The sequence below is a fragment of the Urocitellus parryii genome, chromosome 7, assembly GCF_045843805.1.
Source record: "Urocitellus parryii isolate mUroPar1 chromosome 7, mUroPar1.hap1, whole genome shotgun sequence".
Taxonomy (NCBI): Eukaryota; Metazoa; Chordata; class Mammalia; order Rodentia; family Sciuridae; genus Urocitellus; species Urocitellus parryii.
The window spans coordinates 45,362,479-45,381,689 of record NC_135537.1 but is presented as its reverse complement, the minus strand read 5'-3'; positions in this window follow the sequence as shown (position 1 = coordinate 45,381,689).

Sequence of the window (19,211 nt, the reverse complement as noted above, 5' to 3'; positions counted from 1 at the left end):
ATGTCACATTTTATATATATATATGTCACATTTTATATATATATATATGTCACATTTTATATATATATATATATATATGTCACATTTTATATATATATATGTCACATTTTATATATATATATATATGTCACATTTTATATATATATGTATGTGACTAAAAACTAGAAAACTGGATGTGCTTTGTTCATGAAAGATACTCCTTAGTCTTATCATCATTAAACATTTTATTGGAAAATTATTTGCTTAACTAATTGGTGGTTAAAACAACCTAACTTAACATTTCCATTGGGGTTCCATAAAATACTAACCATATGTTGATCATTAGCCATTTTCTTTTAGATTCATCACCTGCCATTCTTAGAATCTACTCTAACACAAGGAACTATTATAAATACCTGCACTAAGACACTCTGGCTGTGATCAAACAATGTGAGAACTGATAAGAATTGTGGGGACACAAGGAAGGAAAAGGTCTTGGTATTTTTATCTCCCTGTGCCTAGCATAGCATTTCCACTACTAAGTTTCTTATAGTTGCAGGCTTTCATGGGATAAAACTCTTTCCATAATCCAGGCTTTCATACTGGTCCACCATTCTTCTGAATTTGGTCTGGTGGCCCCAATTCTGGCTCCCATATTGCTACCATTACTAAAGGTGGTTGTAGTTTATGGATTTGCTGTTTCACCTGCTTTGCAGTCCCATGTTAGACATTAGCTTTTCTATCACCTATGCAAATTTTATAAAATGTTTGTAATGTAATACCTCCGTTTGAAATACATAAAAAGATTTCTAATTTGTGATTAGATCTTGATTCAGAGAAGTTAAAATACAGTTTTAAAATGTGATTTAAAATTTTGGTAAACAAATTTGGCAAAGTATCAGGTTAAACATCAACATATGAAAATCAATAGCTTTCCCATATAACAACAATAAATCTGCTGAGAAAGAAATCAGGAAAAAAACAATTCCATTCACAATACCCCCCCCCCCGCAACAAAAAAGTCTAGAATAAATCTAACAAGGAGGTGAAAGACTCTACAATGAAAACTATAAAATACTGGAGAAAGAAATTGAAGAATATCTCAGAATATGGAATGATTTCCAATATTCATGGATAGTCAGAATGAATATTGTTAAAATGGCTACCCAAAGCAATATATAGATTCATTGAAATTCCCATCAAAATAACAATGACATTCTTCACAGGACTAGGGAAAAAAAAGAGTTATAAAATCCATATGGAAGAATACAAGACCCAGAATATCCAAAGCAATTCTAAACAACAAATGCAATGCTGAGGTATCACAATACCTGGCTTCAAATTATGCTACAGAGCTATTGTAACAAAAACTGCATGGACTGACATCTGATCGTTGGCAAAGGTACCAACAACATACATTGGAGAAAAGACAACCTTTTTAACAAATGGTGCTAGCAAAATGGATTATCCATATATAGGATAATGGAATTAGACACCTATTGCACAAAGGTCATGATTTTGTGAATCCACAAATGTAGATTTAAGACCAAGGAATTAGAACAGACACTGTTCAACTCCTAGAAAAAAAAATATAGGGTCTACACTCCAGGATATAGGCACAGGAAATGAATTTCTCAATAGGACCCTTAAAGTTCAGGAAGTAATGCCAAGAGTTAACAAATGGATGACATCAAATTTAAAAAGCTTCTGCACAACAAAGGAAACAATTAGGAATGTGATGAAGGAATCTAAAGAATGGGAGAAAATCTTTGCTACATACTCTGACAAAGGATTGCTATCTTGTGTGTGTGTGTGTGTGTATGTATGTATGTATATATAAACTCAAAAAGCATAACACACAAAACCCAAATAACCCAATTAATAAATGGGCAAATGAATTAAACAGGCACTTATCAAAAGAAGAAATGCACATAGCCAACAAATATATGAAAAAACAATTCTATTATTAACAAACAGGAAAATGCAAATCAAAACTACACTGAGATTTCATCTCAGACAAGTCAGAATAGTAGTCATCAAGAATACAAACAACAATAAATGCTGCAGAGGACGTGGAGAAAAAGGAATACTTTTACATTTTTGGTCAGATTAAAAATTAGTACAACCACTGTGGATATCAGTATGAAGGCTCCTCAAAAGACTTGGCATGGAATCTCCATATGACCCAGCTCTACCATTCTTTGGTATTTATCCTAAAGAATTAAAATCATCATACAACAGTAACACACTCATACCATATTTGTAGCAGCATGATTCCCAAACTATGGGACCAGCCTATATGTTCATCAACAGATGAATGGGTAAAGAAAATGTGGTATATACACAATGGAGTTTAATTCAACCATAAAAAATGAAATTATCTCATTTGAAGGAAAATGAATGGAACTAGACACCATTATATTAAATTAAATAAGTCAAACCCAGGAAAAGGATGTTTTCTCTCATATGTGGATGCTACAATGGAAACAGGAAAAGAAATGTGGGGGCAGATCTCATGGAATCAAAGGGAGATCAATATGGGAAAGGGATCCAGAGGTGAGAGGTGGGGGGGTGGAAGTGCTGAGAAGTGATATTGTCCAAATTATATTGTACATATATACATATGTATCAACAAACCCCTTAATTATGTAAAATGCATCAATAAAAATATTTTAAACATGGTGGTCAACAAATATTTCAGAAAGAGATGTCTCAGCAACAGTTTCTTACATGAAGGAATTATTAAAACCTTAGTATGCTGAAGTACAGGGTGGATTTCAAACATGGAAATTTTGTGTGGAGCATCTTCTAAACTTATTCCTAACTTGGGTTTTTGCTTAGTTGGATTTTTCATGGAATATCTACAAATACCTATTGAAATTAGTGTTACAAGAAATACAATTTGAAAATTCTAATCAAAGTACACTTGAGCCTGAAATTTCTGTACATACAACACATGATGAACCAATTTTTATGCTCTCCATCCATGCTCATTTGACACATTCCTAGCTGTGACAACCTAAAACAAATATCTTGAAAATTAAAGGAAAGATGAATAGGCATAGGAATGCAAAAATTATCTCCCTTCATTTTAAATCCATTTGCAATATTATGGTGGGCACCGGCAAGTTATTTCATGCTGAAACACCTTTTACAAATTTGGTAATTGGATCCAGTTTGTGGAGTCTGCACCCTGGAAATGCCACTGCATTTCATTTATAATCAAACCGGCTAGGTTGGAAATGATATTAAATGTGCCAGATTGAGGGGAAAAAAAAGTCCAAATGGATTCATACAGAAATGTTATTAACTTGGAAATGGTTCAGTGGGCATTTGGCATTTTCACATTGGTAGGTTTAATTTGTGCAGTGAGAACAATGAACAAGAAAGATATAGAGCTTTGTATTTTTGCCACTTTAACATTTGTGTTTGTCGTTTATGAACCTGAGCTGAGAATTAATTAATTTTCTGCCTGGTAGCTTTTAGGTTTTGTACTATATAGAAACTTTGCTGCACTCACCTATTTCCTTTGCAGATTGTCAGTTTAAATATAGACTTAAATGTAGACTTTTCCACGTAAGTAGTTAGCTGAAACAAGAATAAGAAAAACAAGAGCAGCAAAGATGTGGAGTTGTACGAATACACACAATATTATTCCACTCTTAGGTGTTCTTAATGAAGTGTGAGGGGTGTTTAAACCCCTACGGTATTTCTTACAAAGGCAAGAAAATTATGTGTTGGGTAAAGGAGAAACAGCCATTTTAACGAGTGAAGTGAAACAAAGAGAAGGAGATCAGGAAAAAGTGATGTACACAGGATAACTCAGATAAACTGAAAATCGAAAAGAACCTTGATGAAGAAAGGACTACAGGGCTGGGATTGTGGCTCAGTGGCAGAGCGCTTGCCTGGCATGTGTGAAGCACTGGGTTTGAGTCTCAGCACTTCATATAAATAAATAAATAAAATAAAGGCCTGTTGGCAACTAAAAAAAAAAAAAAAGGTCTACAAATATGGCACAGAAATAAGCTAATATTTCCATAATGACTGGAAAATTCATTGTGGATAGCAGTGTTTTCTAAGTATGAGTGAATTCTCTGTATATTACATATTATAGGCATCAAAACACTGAATAGGAATCAAGAAGTTTCACTAATGGTGTCCAGCTCAGACCATAACCACATGCGTGGTTTGGGGATAATAACTCAATTGCATTCCTTCATTTGTTTCACAAATATTTAATGTTCCCCTACAATATGATAGTCTCCCAGCTAGGTTATGGGGATTTTAAAAGAGGTATATATTAGAAGGGGGAGGGGGGAGGAGGTCATAGGACAGTAAGAAAACAAGTGAACAAACACATATGTAAGAGAAATCTCAATTAAAACAGGTTGAAGAAATAGCAAATGATTACTTGGATCTATAGTTGAGGAGCCACTGACAGCTCCTGTGAGTTCAGAATCTCAGGAAGAGAGGGTCAAGAGGTCAGAATTGCTTGGCAGGTTCCAACAGTCAGTGTAGTTAGATCATAATGGGAAAGGGGAGAGAAGCAGGCCGGAGTCACATCATGTCAGCCTTCCTAATCTCTCTGCAACTCTCTTTACTCATTCACAAAGTCAGGTGTTCAGGAGAAATGGATTTCAAGAACTCTTACAGTTCCAAAAGTCTCTTATCTCTATGGTAGAGAAAGGTAAAATTAAATCTCATGAATACACAAGAACAAGAGGATAAACCAGGGAGGAAATATATAAGTTGATTAATGGGGTGTCTAGGAGGGAAACAAATAATAAAATTACAGTGGTCACTATCATTTTGAATAACTATCATCAAAATATAGGCTTAAATGTAAGGCAAAAATATAATAGAAAATGCAATGTATTATATATTATTAGCCACTTAAACAAATCAGTTTTGCTATATTTTTTCTTGAAATTGTTACACATGATGTTATATTTTATTCACAAAAAGATTAAGTTGTTTTTTCAATATTGTATATTCCAAAGTGCAAGTCATTTGGTTCTACTACTTATTCATCTCTATTACCTGAGCTGCTGGGTAAATATGGAATAGCTAACAATAAATACAGCAGAAATGCCCATCCCATCATTTCCTTAAGTGGACTCCATGGAATTTAGGTGTCTAGAATGTAATATTACATTGAAAATATAGCCTGTCTTTGGTCAATGTAGTGACAGTACACTCCAAGGAATAGTAGCTATAAGGAAGTGAGGAAAACAATATACAGAAAAAATTCTACTCTGCTCTGTTTGCAACAAAACATTCAGCCAATTATTCTTGGTCCACTAAATTAAAATGTCCATTCAGAGTTGTTCCAAATTGAAACAAGCAAACAGGCCTTTTTTATTTAACTTCTTGATCAGTCCCGTAGGCTGTCCTAACCAGGAGTCATAAGAGCATGACAAGATTCCTTCTACTGAAGTCAACTTATTGAGAGGGACAGCTGTCGGCTATTAGCAGCCTACACTCATCTTCAGCTTGGGGAACAGGGATCTGGATCCTGAAAGGGACACTTGAATGGCAGACTATATTATTCACTATACCTGTCCTCTAGGCATGCTAGAGTATATCACAGCAAAAGGAACACACTGAGATCATTAGAACCACAACTCTTGATGAGAAATTTTAAGTTGACTTTCAATTTATCTGATCTAACTTATGGTCTATAAGTTTGGGGGGATTAAAAAAAACAGCATATTAAAATATCTTTTCTACTCATTTTCTGCTCATGCCTTCCCAAAGATACTTCAAAATGGAAAATAAGACATAGCAGTTATTAATTAAATTATTTGACTCTTACTGTAACTGTACTGTAAGAGTCCATGTCTTTTATTGAAAGAGGGGTTTGATACTCAGGTATCACACTAGGTATAACTCTGTAATGGTAACTGGTCCAGAGATAGCTCAGTCATTCTTTCCCCTAGTCTCTTTCATCTTCTCTATACAATTGTGCTTGGGGCTACTGGTTTCACCTAAATGGTCTAGAGACACAGGTCGAATGTGGAATAAGCCCTAATGCAAATCCTATGTTTGTTGCTTCTGGCACAATAGGTTAAGTTTTGGGGTCTTTGCTGATGATTATTAAAACAGAGATTAGGACTTTGGGAAGGAAAGAGAAAAACTGGAGCATTTGAGACCATTCAGGAAAATCTTGCTCAGGAAGTCACGCCATTTGACTTAGCCTCGCCTATGAGTTTTCTAAAAATCCCCATGAAGCAATTTAGAAAGGTAAATTTATATTGCCTATAAAACAGATTTCATTTCTACTTTAGATTCTTCTCATATAAGTCACTGAATCTTCTGTTAAATTTTGAAACTGGTTCTGCAGTTGTAACCCAATTGCTTGATTTTATTGTTCTAAAGACATTCATCAAACATTTACCTTGTACCAGTCCCTGGATTGAGAAGACACAATGTTGACTCGGATATAGTTCTTGTCCTCAAAGAGTCTTCAGGTTTAATCATAAAGACAGACAACTGAGCAGTTAATTACAATAATATTTGATAAGCGTATGCAGAGAAAGTCATCAGTTGCTATGGGAGTTCCTCTGAAAGGCACATAATCCATGTGGGAGATCAGAAAATCCTTCCTAAAGAGATAATGTTTTAGATTTACTCTTTTTAGATGAGAGGGACGTATTGAGATAAAAGAAGTCAGGGAGAAGAGATGAATGGGGTAAGGGAACTCCAGATGAAAGGACTACAGAAAGGCTTGAGACAGAGAGAAAGGGAAAAGTTTGACCTACTTAGAGACTCCCAGGTGGTCACTGTGACTGTAACTAAGAGTGCAAGTGTGAAATTATGAGAAAGGAGGTGTCCAAGTAAGAAGTTCCCAGTAGCCTGAGAGCTTCATTGAGTCATTAGTAGTTTTCAATAATCTAACATGGAGATTTGTCTTTATAAGTACTTTAGTTTTTAAAGTACTTAATCCTTTAATAACATTAATAACCAACACATCTAATAATTTACATTTACTCTAACATAAACATTATGTATTTATTATCTGAATTACTCTTCATACCAATCTTATGAGGCAAGGATTCAGCACTTTCACTTCACATATAGGAAATTTGACATCCAGATAGAATAAATAACTTGTCCAAAGAATGTCTGATTTCAAGAATGAAATCAGGGATCCTATCTGGCAGAACATTTAGAGGACTACTTTAATAAGTAGGTAGGAAATGAGGAGATAGGAGAACATAGAACATAAATGAATATAGTGGCAGTGAAGACAGGCAAAGGTGTCCGAATGGGTGGAAATCAAGGAGGTAGAAACCATGTGATGTTAGTTTCCTTGGGGATGGGAGATGGAAGAGTCCAGGATGTCTAGCAACTTTCTTCCTATAAGACTGGGTAGATAGGATTGCACTGCCACTTGCTGAGGTAGTGAATACCAGGAAAACACTCAGGAGAGCCAAATGCAGAGATGAACATTTAGATGTACACAGGTTGCATTTGAGGATTCTGTGGAACATTTTAATGGAAATGCTTAGTAGATATTTAGATATTTATCTGAGGAGCACTACCTTGAGATAGAGAGGGGAATGGGAGTCATCAGATAATGGCAAGTATTTGCAGATAGGGGAAGGTGCAGGCAAGCTAACAGAGGAGGCCTGAGATTGTTAAATCTTTAGAAAAGCCTTGGAAGGTTGGTTCTTTGCCAGCATCTTGGAACTTAGTCTCTGAAACAATCCCTAATAAGGTTGTTTTATTCAAGCTACACTGCTTGTACAGTGTGTCAAAGGACCTTCGTAGGCAGGGAATGCCTACATGAAAAGCTTCTAATAAACCTCTGAAGTCCTAGTCTTAAAACAGCTTCCCTGGGTATGCACACTATGCATGAATGCATGACTGCACTATCATTGCTGGAGGAAGACAACACTCTGTGTGACCTCTCAGGGGAGGGGGAGAACAGAGAAATCCAAGCACGGATTCTCTAGACTCCACCCATGTCTTGTTCATTTACTATAATAGGAAATTAGCGTTATAGTTAACATGAACCATGAGTATTTGAGTTATGGGAAGGTGCATATTAACCAGTGAGTCCTTCCAGTGAATTACAGATTATATGGGTAGTCTTCGAGAGCTCCGAAATAAGAATATACAAAATTACTCCCAGAGGTCACAGGTAACATTATTTAGAAGGGGAAAGGTAGAAGCCATGTCAGCAGGTTTAAGAATGCATGGGGTGAAGGAGGGTAGACTGAGTAGAGGTTTATTTTCCAAGAACTTCAACTTTGAGAAAAGGAAATATTGTCAGGTATGGTGGCATACACCTGTAATTCCAATAGCTAGGGAGGCTGAGACAGGAGGATCAGGAGTTCAAAATCAGACTCAGCAAAAGCAAGGTGCTAAGCAACTCAGTGAGACCCTGTCTCTAAATAAAATAAAAAATAGGGCTGGGGATATGACTCAGTGGTTGAGTGCCCCTTAGTTCAAACCCCAATACCACCCTCCCGCCCCCCCAAAAAAAAGAAAGAAAAGGAAATATTTATGGATATGCAAGAGAAAAAAATATGTCTTAGAAGAATTTTAGATTTGGGAAATAATTAAAAATTTCTATATGCTGGAGGAAAGGGCCAATAAACAATGAAGATGAAGATGGAGACTATAGAAAAGACTGAGTAGAGAAGGCAAGAAAGATAAGAGCTGGAACTAAATTAGCATATTTTGCCTTCACTCTAAGTAGGGATACAACATACCCACAGATAAAGAATTGGAAATGAGTATATAAGAACATAGATGTGGATAAAATGACAAGCAAAAGGACAAAGGAGAGTGGCATATTTTTCTGGTGGCTTTGTTGTTGTTTGTTTTTCTGTAAATTGTAGTAAATATTGCCACTAGGTAAATCTCCAATTAAAAATATGAATAAAGATTCCTCAGAATTGAGTAGCTGAGTTGATTGGTCATTTGGCTCATAAGAATTGAAGATTTTTTTTTTCTGTACTCCTAGGATCTCTGAGTTGAAGAAGCCCTACAGCTATCCTCACTATCTAGCCTTACAGCTCACCTTCCTGCTATTGAATGAACTGGATCTAAGTTGCCCTTGAAGTATGTTGCTACACCTCTTAAAAATACTTCTAGGGAAAAGCTCAGTCAGTAAGATGGCTATTTCCTTTATTTTGAACAGATCAACAAGTTCTTTGCAAATACCATTTTCTGCTCTATAATCTCTATTATTATTAATATTAAGCTTTTTTCATGCAGCCATTTTCCAAATTGAAGCACTTAAAATATTCAAAGACATTTTACATTGAGTTTTCTCTTCCTTAGGATATATAGAGCAGGTCCCTTTTTTCATAAGGCATCTTCTATAAACCCCTCACAATTCCATACCCTTTCCCTTTTCTGAAAAACAGAGCTACTGAGGACAGTGACATTAGAAAAATACATTTATACTTTTAGTGTGAAGTACAGCTTAGTGGTCAAAAATGTGTGCAGAGCTGGATCTTAACATTTGATTGTGTAACTCTGGGAAAATTGAAGACTTATTTCTTTGTACATAAAATCTGAACAAGTAAATCATATTTTATGGGGTAGTTATGAGAAATGAGTTATATTCTTTAGATAAAGCACTTAACATAATACTTGAGGTACATTGTAGCCAGCAAGTAGATATTAGTTTGCCCCCCCAAGGAAATCATTTGACCAAATATATGAATTTACAAGCATAACTAGTTAAGCTTACATTGACTTTGCAGTGTAACATTGTTATTGATGCTAGAAACAACTCAGTTGAGTTATACTACTAACAACTAGTCAAATTAATTTTCTTTATTGCCAAAAAGGTGATGTAAACAAACACATACTGACTGCTTACTCTGGGTTAAGCACTATTTTAGGCATTTTAGATACAGCGATGAAAATACTCTTGACCTCAATGTGTTCATTTTTCTAGTAGAGAAGGCAGAAAATATACATGATAAATAAGCAAACTGTGCAGAATATCCAAATAATAAGTTCTAAAGGGAAAAGTCAAACTAATAATTGGGAATAGGAGATATCAGGGCACTGGGGGGAGAGAATGGATTTGAGCTTGTGTACAGTGTGTCCAGGGAAGGTGTCCCTGAGGAGATATTGAGTAAAGAGTTGAAGGAGGGGAGGAAAATGGACTTGTGGATCCATGGAAGAAGTTGTTCTTAAAAGCAGGACAAAAGCACTGAGGGTGGTGTTAGGGTAGGATGTGAATGGGGAATAAGACAGTCAGTGAGATTGGAGAGGCAATGATAGAGATCATGAAGACTCTGTAGGTCACAGTAAGGAACCTCCTACTCTCCGGTCATCAGAAGCATCATTTCAAGTGATCACCCCTTACCTGAGAACTTCTTTAAACTGCAAATTTCCAAACCCATTCCAGACCAAAAAAAATCAGAATAAAGGAGGGTTCTTATAACATGTATTTAAACCAGTGCTCCAGAGGAGTCTGGTACTCTAATAGAGTTTGGCACTCTGGAGACCCATGTGATGATGGAAGTTATAGGAAGGTTTAGCCAAAAATCCATCCCATGATCTAACTGACACTACAAAAATGATTCCCGCTCTGTTGAATATGCATGCAGATGCAATAAAACCGACTGATTAACCAGTTAATTAAACTTATTAACTTGGATTTTAAAATGATGTTTGGACTTGGAATTGGCAAAGGAAGTCATTGAGAAGAAGTAGAATTTCCAATATATTTTTAAGGTAGTCTCAACAGAATGAGAAGCAAAAAAAAAAAAAAGGAAAGGAAGACTACAAGGGTATTAGAGAGAGAATCAGGAAGAGTTGAGCCTCTTTTAATACTAAATCTTCTCCCTTGTAAAAATAAACTTGAATATAGCCATTTATAAAAACAAAGTAAGCTGGGTCACACATGTAATCCCAGCATCTCAGGAGGCTGAGGCAGGAGGATTACAAGTTCAAAGCCAGCCTCAGCAACTATGAGGTACTAAGCAACTCAGACTCAGTGAGACACTGTCTCTAAATATAAAATACAATATAGGGCTGGGGCTGGGACTCAGTGGTCGAGTGCCCCTGTGTTGAGTTCAATCCCCAGTATCAAGAAACAAGAAAAACAAGGAAAGCAACTTATTTTTCTTTTCTCTTTATACTATTTCCTGTCATGCCTATCTATGACAATACAGACACTTGGGGTAAACAATCTGAATAAGACATTCTAAAGCTGAGAATAAACAATTATTTTTAGGTTCTCATAATTGAGATAAACATTTCTATTAGAATTTTAAACTTATTTCTAAGAACTAGATAAGGCAAGATTCAGCTTTGATTCATCTTTACTAAAGACCATCATTAGCAGCAGCAATAGCAGCAGCAGTAGTCGTCGTCGTCGTAATAGTTTTGTCATCTGACAATTTGGAATCTTGATGTTTGAAAATTATAATTTACCTGGAAAATTTACCTTGTCGAATTTTAATAATTATGATGATGGCAGAGAAGAAAATAATTATTATGAAAAGTTTTTAGCATTTCCTTCTCATCCAGATGGGAAATTGAACTACAAGATGAAATCTGACACACTTCATATGATGGCCAAGCAATGAGTCTTTTTACAAGCACTGTGCTCAGAATTAGCTTTACTGATAAACTAAGTGCATTCCTTCATAAAATAAAGGGCTTCAATTTTTATAATTAATATTTTCCAGCATTAATATTACTGAAATCATCTGGAGCACTGATGATTTGTTTTCTAGATAGACAATTTTTGATTTCCAAATACCATTAAATTTTGATTATTCAAACCAATGGAGTAGAACTTTGAGGTTTGAGATTATCCCAAACATGAATCACCCCAGGACATTTTATCTTTGTTTTCAGAATTCATTTCCATATATTTTAGCAGTCAAAATGCACATTATTAAAACCAAATAACATAGTATTCTTATGTGATATTTCTTAAGACAAAATTATCTCAGATAAAAGACAAATGAGATGAAAGGAAGTCTAAGTATGTTTTTGAGCAAGTGGGTGGAGCAAATGCCTTATGCACAATGACTCATTTTGGTGTGTGTATGTGTGTGTGTTTTGAGTTCTCTGACTATAAATTCAGATTCATTCCATAATATTTACATTACATTCAGTGATTTTGCAACTATTACCATAATGATCAGCTGATAACCTGGATTTTCAAAGAAATACTGTTTTTGGATTGGCAAGAATTTTAAAAGCCCTCTTATCAATCTTCCAACAAGTATATTACTTTTCTTTTATTATGCCATCCAGAAGATTTTGTGTAATCTTCCCAGAGATGATAGGGACATAGATATCTGACCCTTTGCTGACCACTCTTGATGAGACTTATGCTCCTGAGCCTGTGGTCTGATTCTAACACTGTTACTCTTCCCTTTTTACCACCACCAATCACAGCAGTATAATCACTAAAGATTATCTGATTTAATTCACAGTCTGTTCCTTCAATTTGAATAATGATATAATCTCAAGAAATTTCTAAGACTATGTATATGTTTAACAAAAGACTAGATATTCCTTCTTAAACTCAATGATCTTAGCACCTATCTTCCTTAACTCTACCTTCTGTGCAGGTACTCCAAAGATAATTTTGGTGTCAACTCAGAATTTTTCTCCCCCCTACATAATTAATAAATGGATAATCAATAAAATGGATAAAATTGTCAATTTTCCCATCCTCACTTTCTTCAAATCCATCACTTCATCAATACCCCAGAGCTATCTCAGAAGTTCAGAACTCATTAGGTCTCAACTGGTCTCGCTGAAATAACCTCTGAACTGGTATTACACTAAAATTCTCCTCTCCAATTCTTTCTAGAGACTAAATGCAAATACACATAAAATCTCTGAAAGAATGCTTATCATCTGAAGAACAACTCCAAACTTATTTTGAAAGGGGTGTGGCCTTTTATTGATGATTGCCTTCTTTTTAACCAGCTTCTCCTCATCATTTTCTAAGTATTATATTTTAGTATTTGATACACTTGGAGTACTCTACTGTTTCATACTTTGTATTTTATAGGCACATCTTTTGACTGTATTTGCAATGTCTTCCCCTTTATCCTACCAGAAATAAATTACATGTCTTGAGAATTTCTACTTGTCTTAGAAGGCTCAAATTAATCATGATCCTCACCAAAGATGGTAAAGCAATCACTTCCTCTTTGTGTGTGTGGGGGGTTGATTGTGTCATAAGCACACCTTTATAGATATCATATTTTAATAAAATTATATCATAATCTTCAATCTATTCCCTAGACTCTGAGTACTTTTGGGTAAGGTAGGGGTGTGTGTGTGTGTGTGTGTGTGTGTGTCTTATTTGCATTCCCAGTGCATCACTATCATTGGTACCCAGACAACATTTGCAAAATCAGAAGACAAATGAAGAGGTCATTAATTTTAGAATGAATTTTACTGTAGAGATACAGGTAAAATACTCCAAAGAGAATTTTGGTGTCAACTCCGAATTTTTCTCCCCCCTACATAATTAATTAATAAATGGATAATTAATAAAATGGATAAAATTTTAAATATTTTAAAATTAAATTTGAAATTTAATTTTAAATAACTGTTAAATTTTAAATAACTATTTTAAGATTTTCAATAACTCTCCTTACAAAGGTACAATAAACATAATTTTTAATTTTATAGAAAAGGAGTTAATAAGTAAACTATGAGTACAATATACCTACATTCTTAGTAATGAGCTAGAGCTTTTTTAAAATCACAGAATACTAATATCCTGTGGACTTTTACATAAAAGAAAGAAAAAAAATCAATCAAAATATAGTCCTTCAAAACAGAGGAAAAGAAATGACAGTCGATGAACTGGAATATTCTTGGGGACTAGAGACCAGTCAGGATGAAATGACAGGATATTTTTAAATAGATGAAAGCTTATGACCCACTCTCTCAGGTCATTGTGTCAGTCTCACAGTCTCCCAAGCGCTCTATCCTTTTCAGTTCAAAGGAAATTATGATTGGTATCTGACTTGATATTAAATGAACAAAGAAAGTTTTAGCTTAAGGGCAGACCCCAAACAATATTAAAATAAAGGCTTGCATATCAGTATTAAAATAAGTTTTTATGAAACTGAAAAATAAATTTTCTTCAAATAGGAAGATGCCAAAGAGGAAATTGAAGCTATGTCTGTGAACTTTTGTTCATATTGTTAAATCTATATCTAAAAGTTAATAATGGCAAATTTATAATTCACTTTAAAATATATGACTAAAGTTTAAAATATTACCTCAAATCAGGAAACCTCATATCACATTTCAAGGGATTAAAATGTTACAAAGAAAGGGAATAGAGTATGGTCTATTCTGCTTCAAGAATTATCTGTGCACCCATATTCACTTCAAAACTGTACCTCTTGTATGAATGCATTCAACAATATTTAATTACCATTTTTCATCAATTCAAAGATGCATTCTTCATATTTTAACATTTGAACTAGAAATTCATAGAAAAAATTGACAATATGTCATAGTTTAATTGACAGAACTTATTAAATTTCACTGTGAAAGAAAATAATGGTGCATGCACCTCACAATATATGGTGGTCTGAGCTATTTTAAGACATAAGGTCAAGAGTCCAGTATTTGACTTTTTTTTAACTGTCAAGACAAGTTGTGATAACTGAACTAAAAAGAAAATTCCAATTTCCTGTACTCCAGTATCACAGATTATATTTCATCTCCCCTAGACAGACCAATATAAATGTTCAAAAGAGGGAAGCCAAGATTTTCTAAACAAAAGAAAATCAACAAAATTTCTTACACCTGAATTTCTAATCACTATTTGAATAAATGGTTACATTGTTATACATTTTGATACTTCAACATGACATGAAAATCATTAAACCCAGGAAAAAGCCATCTGGATAATAAAATTGCGGTGTCTACCTCAAATATGCTCATCCCTGTTGTTCAGAACCTAAAAAGGCCTTCAGGAAACACGTGTAGGATGAAAACTAGATACCACCTGACTGTCCTGACCCTCATCCCTAGAAAAAGGTTGTCAAGTTCTGCCTCATGCTTGCTGCCAATGGTTTTCACACTGTAGAGTGTGACTGTCTGTTAGCTCTAAGAGTTACTAAGCTAAGTTACTAAGTTGCTAAGCTGAATAGAGCATTTTTATGCCTTGGCATTTCTAATTGTTCCAGTGCCTTCATGAATGAATTCTGCAACTCTCTCCATTGTTTCTTCTTACCTAAAACTCCTTCATATTATTTGTTTCTTTCCCTTATCCTGGCCTCCAGTTTGCTGGCACTTCCCATTCCCTCAGGTCACTCGTGTTGTACATGACGATATCCCTACATATTATTAATCCTGTGATTAATAATTCCTTCATTAATAATTTCTTATTAGGACACCTCTCCCACAATGTTCAATGATTGTCCTCCCCAGCATGTATCTTGTGCTTGTTTTGCATTTAATTTTACATTTTCTGAACTTATCTCTCCTATACCAGGCTTAACCATTATAAGAATGAATTACTTACAAAGGAGATTATCTTCAATGGCTGCTTAATATCCTTCTGATCCTTAATTAAGAATTTCAGGTTCTTTGAGTATTGGAGTTGTTCACATTTTCATCATTAAATTACCCTGAATATAATTTCATTATTTTATAATTTTTGAAAGAAATTTTCAAGAATGATAGAAATTTATGTCCTTAAAGCTTTGAATACATATTTTCAGATTGATTTCTAAAAATAAAATAGCAATTGAGCTCTCCACCATTAAACAGTATAGGCTCTGTTTTTCCTGTCAACCTCATTCAATACTGAAACTTTAAATAAGCTTTCTAATTTAACATATTTAAAAATACAATTTTACTTTTAATTTGTGTGATTGGTTTAAAATCATATGCTTGTCATAAACACGTATGTATTTACAAGTATGTAATCACCTATAATTCTGTCAATAGCCTGATATTGTACATAATCCCTTTGTCTACCCAAATTTCAATATTTATACCATAATTTGTATATACCTATATTCAAATTCAATATGCCAATGTTTTATTTATTGATTCTAATTTGTTATACATTACAGAAGAATGCATTTCAATTCATAGTACACATATAGAACACAATTTTACATGTCTCTGGTTATACACAATGTAGAGTCACGCCATTTGTGTCTTCATACATGTACTTAGGGTAATGATGTTCTTCTCATGCCACAATCTTTTCCACCCTGATGTCCCCTCCCTTCCCCTCCCACTCCTTTACCCTATCTAGAGTTCGTCTATTCCTCCCATGCTCCCCCTCCCTACCCCACTATGAATCAGCCTCCTGATATCAGAGAAAATATTTGACATTTGGCTTTTTGAGATTGGCTAACTTTACTTAGCATTATATTCTCCAACTGCATCCTTTTACCTGCAAATGCCATGATTTTATTCTCTTTTATTGCTGAGTAATATTCCATTGTGTATATAGACCACATTTTTTTTAGCCATTTATCTAATGAAGGGAATCTAGGTTGGTTTCACAATTTAGCTATCGTGACTTGTGCTGCTATAAACATTGATGTGGCTGTGTCCCTGTAATACGTTGTTTTTAAGTCCTTTTGGTATAAACTGAAGAGTGGGATAGCTTGGGTCAAATGGTGGTTCCATTCACAGTTTTCCAAGGAATCTCCATCCTGCTTTCCATATTGGCTGCACCAATTTTCAGTCCCAGGAGCAATGTATAAGTGTGCCTTTTCCCCACACCCTCGCCAACACTTATTGTTGTTTGTCTTCTTAATAGCTGCCATTCTGACTGGAGTGAGATAAAATCTTAGAATAGTTTTGATTTGCATTTCTCTAATTACTACAGTTGAACATTTGTTCATGTATTTGTTGACTGACTGTACATCATTTTTGAGAAGTGTCTGCTCAGTTCCTTGGCACATGTATTGATTGGGTTATTTTGTTTTGCTTTGTTTTTATTTTTTTGGTGTTAAAATTTTAGAGTTCTTTATATATCTTAGAGATCAGTGGTCTATCTTATGTGCTTGTGGTAAAAATTTTCTCCCATTCTGTAGGCTCTCTATTCACCTAACTAATTTCCTCTCTCTTTCTTTCTCTCTTTCTCTCTCTCTCTCTCTCTCTCTCTCTCTCTCTCTCTCTCTCTCTCTTTCTTTTTTTTTGCTGAGAAGCAGCTTTTCAGTTTGAATCCATTCCATTTATTGATTCTCGATTTTATTTCTTGTGCTATGAAGTTGGGGCCTAATCCGACATGATGAAGATTTGGGCTTACTTTTTCTTCTATAGGCACAGGGTTTCTGGTTTAATTCCTAGGTCCTTAATCTACTTTGAGTTGAGTCTTGTGCATAGTGAGAGAGAGAGGAGTTTAATTTCATTTTGCTGCATATGGATTTCCACTTTTCCCAGTTCCATTTGTTGAAGAAGCTATCTTTTCTCCAATATATATTTTTGTTGCCTTTATCTAATATGAGATAACTCTATTTATTTTATACCATTGGTCTACAAGTCTATTTTGGTGCCAATACTATGCCATTTTTGTTATTATTGCTCTGTAGTATAGTTTAAGGTTTAGTATAGTGATACCACCTCCTTCATTCTTCTTGAAAAGGATTGCTTTGGCTTTTCTGGGTCTCTTATCTTTCCAGATAAATTTCATGATTGTTTTTTCTATTTCTTGAGGAATGTCATTGGGATTTAAAATCTCTTATATGTCAATGTTTAAACTTTGTTCCATTTTTCCTTTGGTGTATTTCCACATAAATATAAATATTCATATGAAATACTTTTATGTAATATAGTTTATCATTTTTAGGCACTGAAAGTAATTCCATATCTACAGATAATCAAACTTTCCTCTTTTACTCAATGTGAGTTGCTTATTAATTTTAAACTTGATTGCAATTTCTTTTGCTGCATAGCATGAGATGACTATCATTTCCATAAAATTCCAACTAACTAATTGAAAAATTTTAGGTTGAATACAGATTCTCATGTCTCCTCAGGCACATTACCAAAACAACAACAGTGGGTAGAAAACCATAAGGGAAAAGAAAAAATGAGAGACAACAAAAATATCAACATCTAGAACACAGATAAAATTAAGTAAATAAATTTTATTTGAGAAAGTTGCAACTAAGATATACAGTTTGAGAGGGGAGAGGGAGAAAAGAGAGGGAGGGAGAGGAGGGGAAGGTAGGGGGAGTGAGAAAAACAAATTGGTTCCTAGTAATTGAGGCTAAAATCTCTGAAAATATTCAGTGTTAGCAAGCAGGAGACCCAAAGTTGCTAATGGTATAATTCCATTCTATGTCTGTAGGCAGAAAGAGACTGATGTTCCAAAACAAAAACGTTTAGGGCAAGGATAAACTCTTTCTTATTGAAACTTTTGCTCTGTTCAAGTCTTTAATTCATTAAATGAGGCATATCCCAAGATATGTTCAACTAAATATTAAGGCACTTTGTATCCCAGTCAAGTTTAAATATAAATTTAACCACAGCAAGGTTAATGGATTTTCTATGTACAGAATGGTGAGACTCTAGTCTACTTCTCTTATATAGTTCCCAGAATTTTGTTGCATCATCCTAAATTTTCCAGACAGGAACAGGAAATGTTTCCTGTGGTCAATCTAACTAATTTAAGAGATGAGATCTGAAAGGTAGTATCTGTTCAACTAAACTATCAAGCCAGATGCTCCTTCAGACAACTTCGCTGCTGAAAAGCCCCATTTATATCCACAGCTCTTTAGTGATTCACTCTGAAATATGCAACTACATTAAGACATCAAAAGGCATTAAATGGGAAGTATATTGATTTAGAAAGGATACAATAAAATACAATGTTAAAGAAACAAAGATGATGCATGAAAAACATTATTTGAAAAAATAATATTCACAAATATCCAAGGTCAGACAGTATTTTTTCCAGAGAAAATGAGAGAAAGAATGTGAACATTGAAAACATGATAGTAGAAAGGTCAGAGAAAACTAAACAGAAAAGAGAAAACATAACCTTCAGAAAATCTCCTAATTATATCAAAAGATAAACTGGTAGAACTGTGACAAAGACAAGAATATTGGAGAATTAGTCAGGAATTACATCATTTAATTAAACAGTTTGAAAAATAGCAAATAAAAGTAGAGGGTAAATGTCAAAAATATAATGTTATAGGCTGAATTGTGCTTTTATAAAATAGGACTGTATGCAGAGAAAGGATTTTTTATTCTTTTTTAATTTTAAATGATAGTGGAACATATTTTCA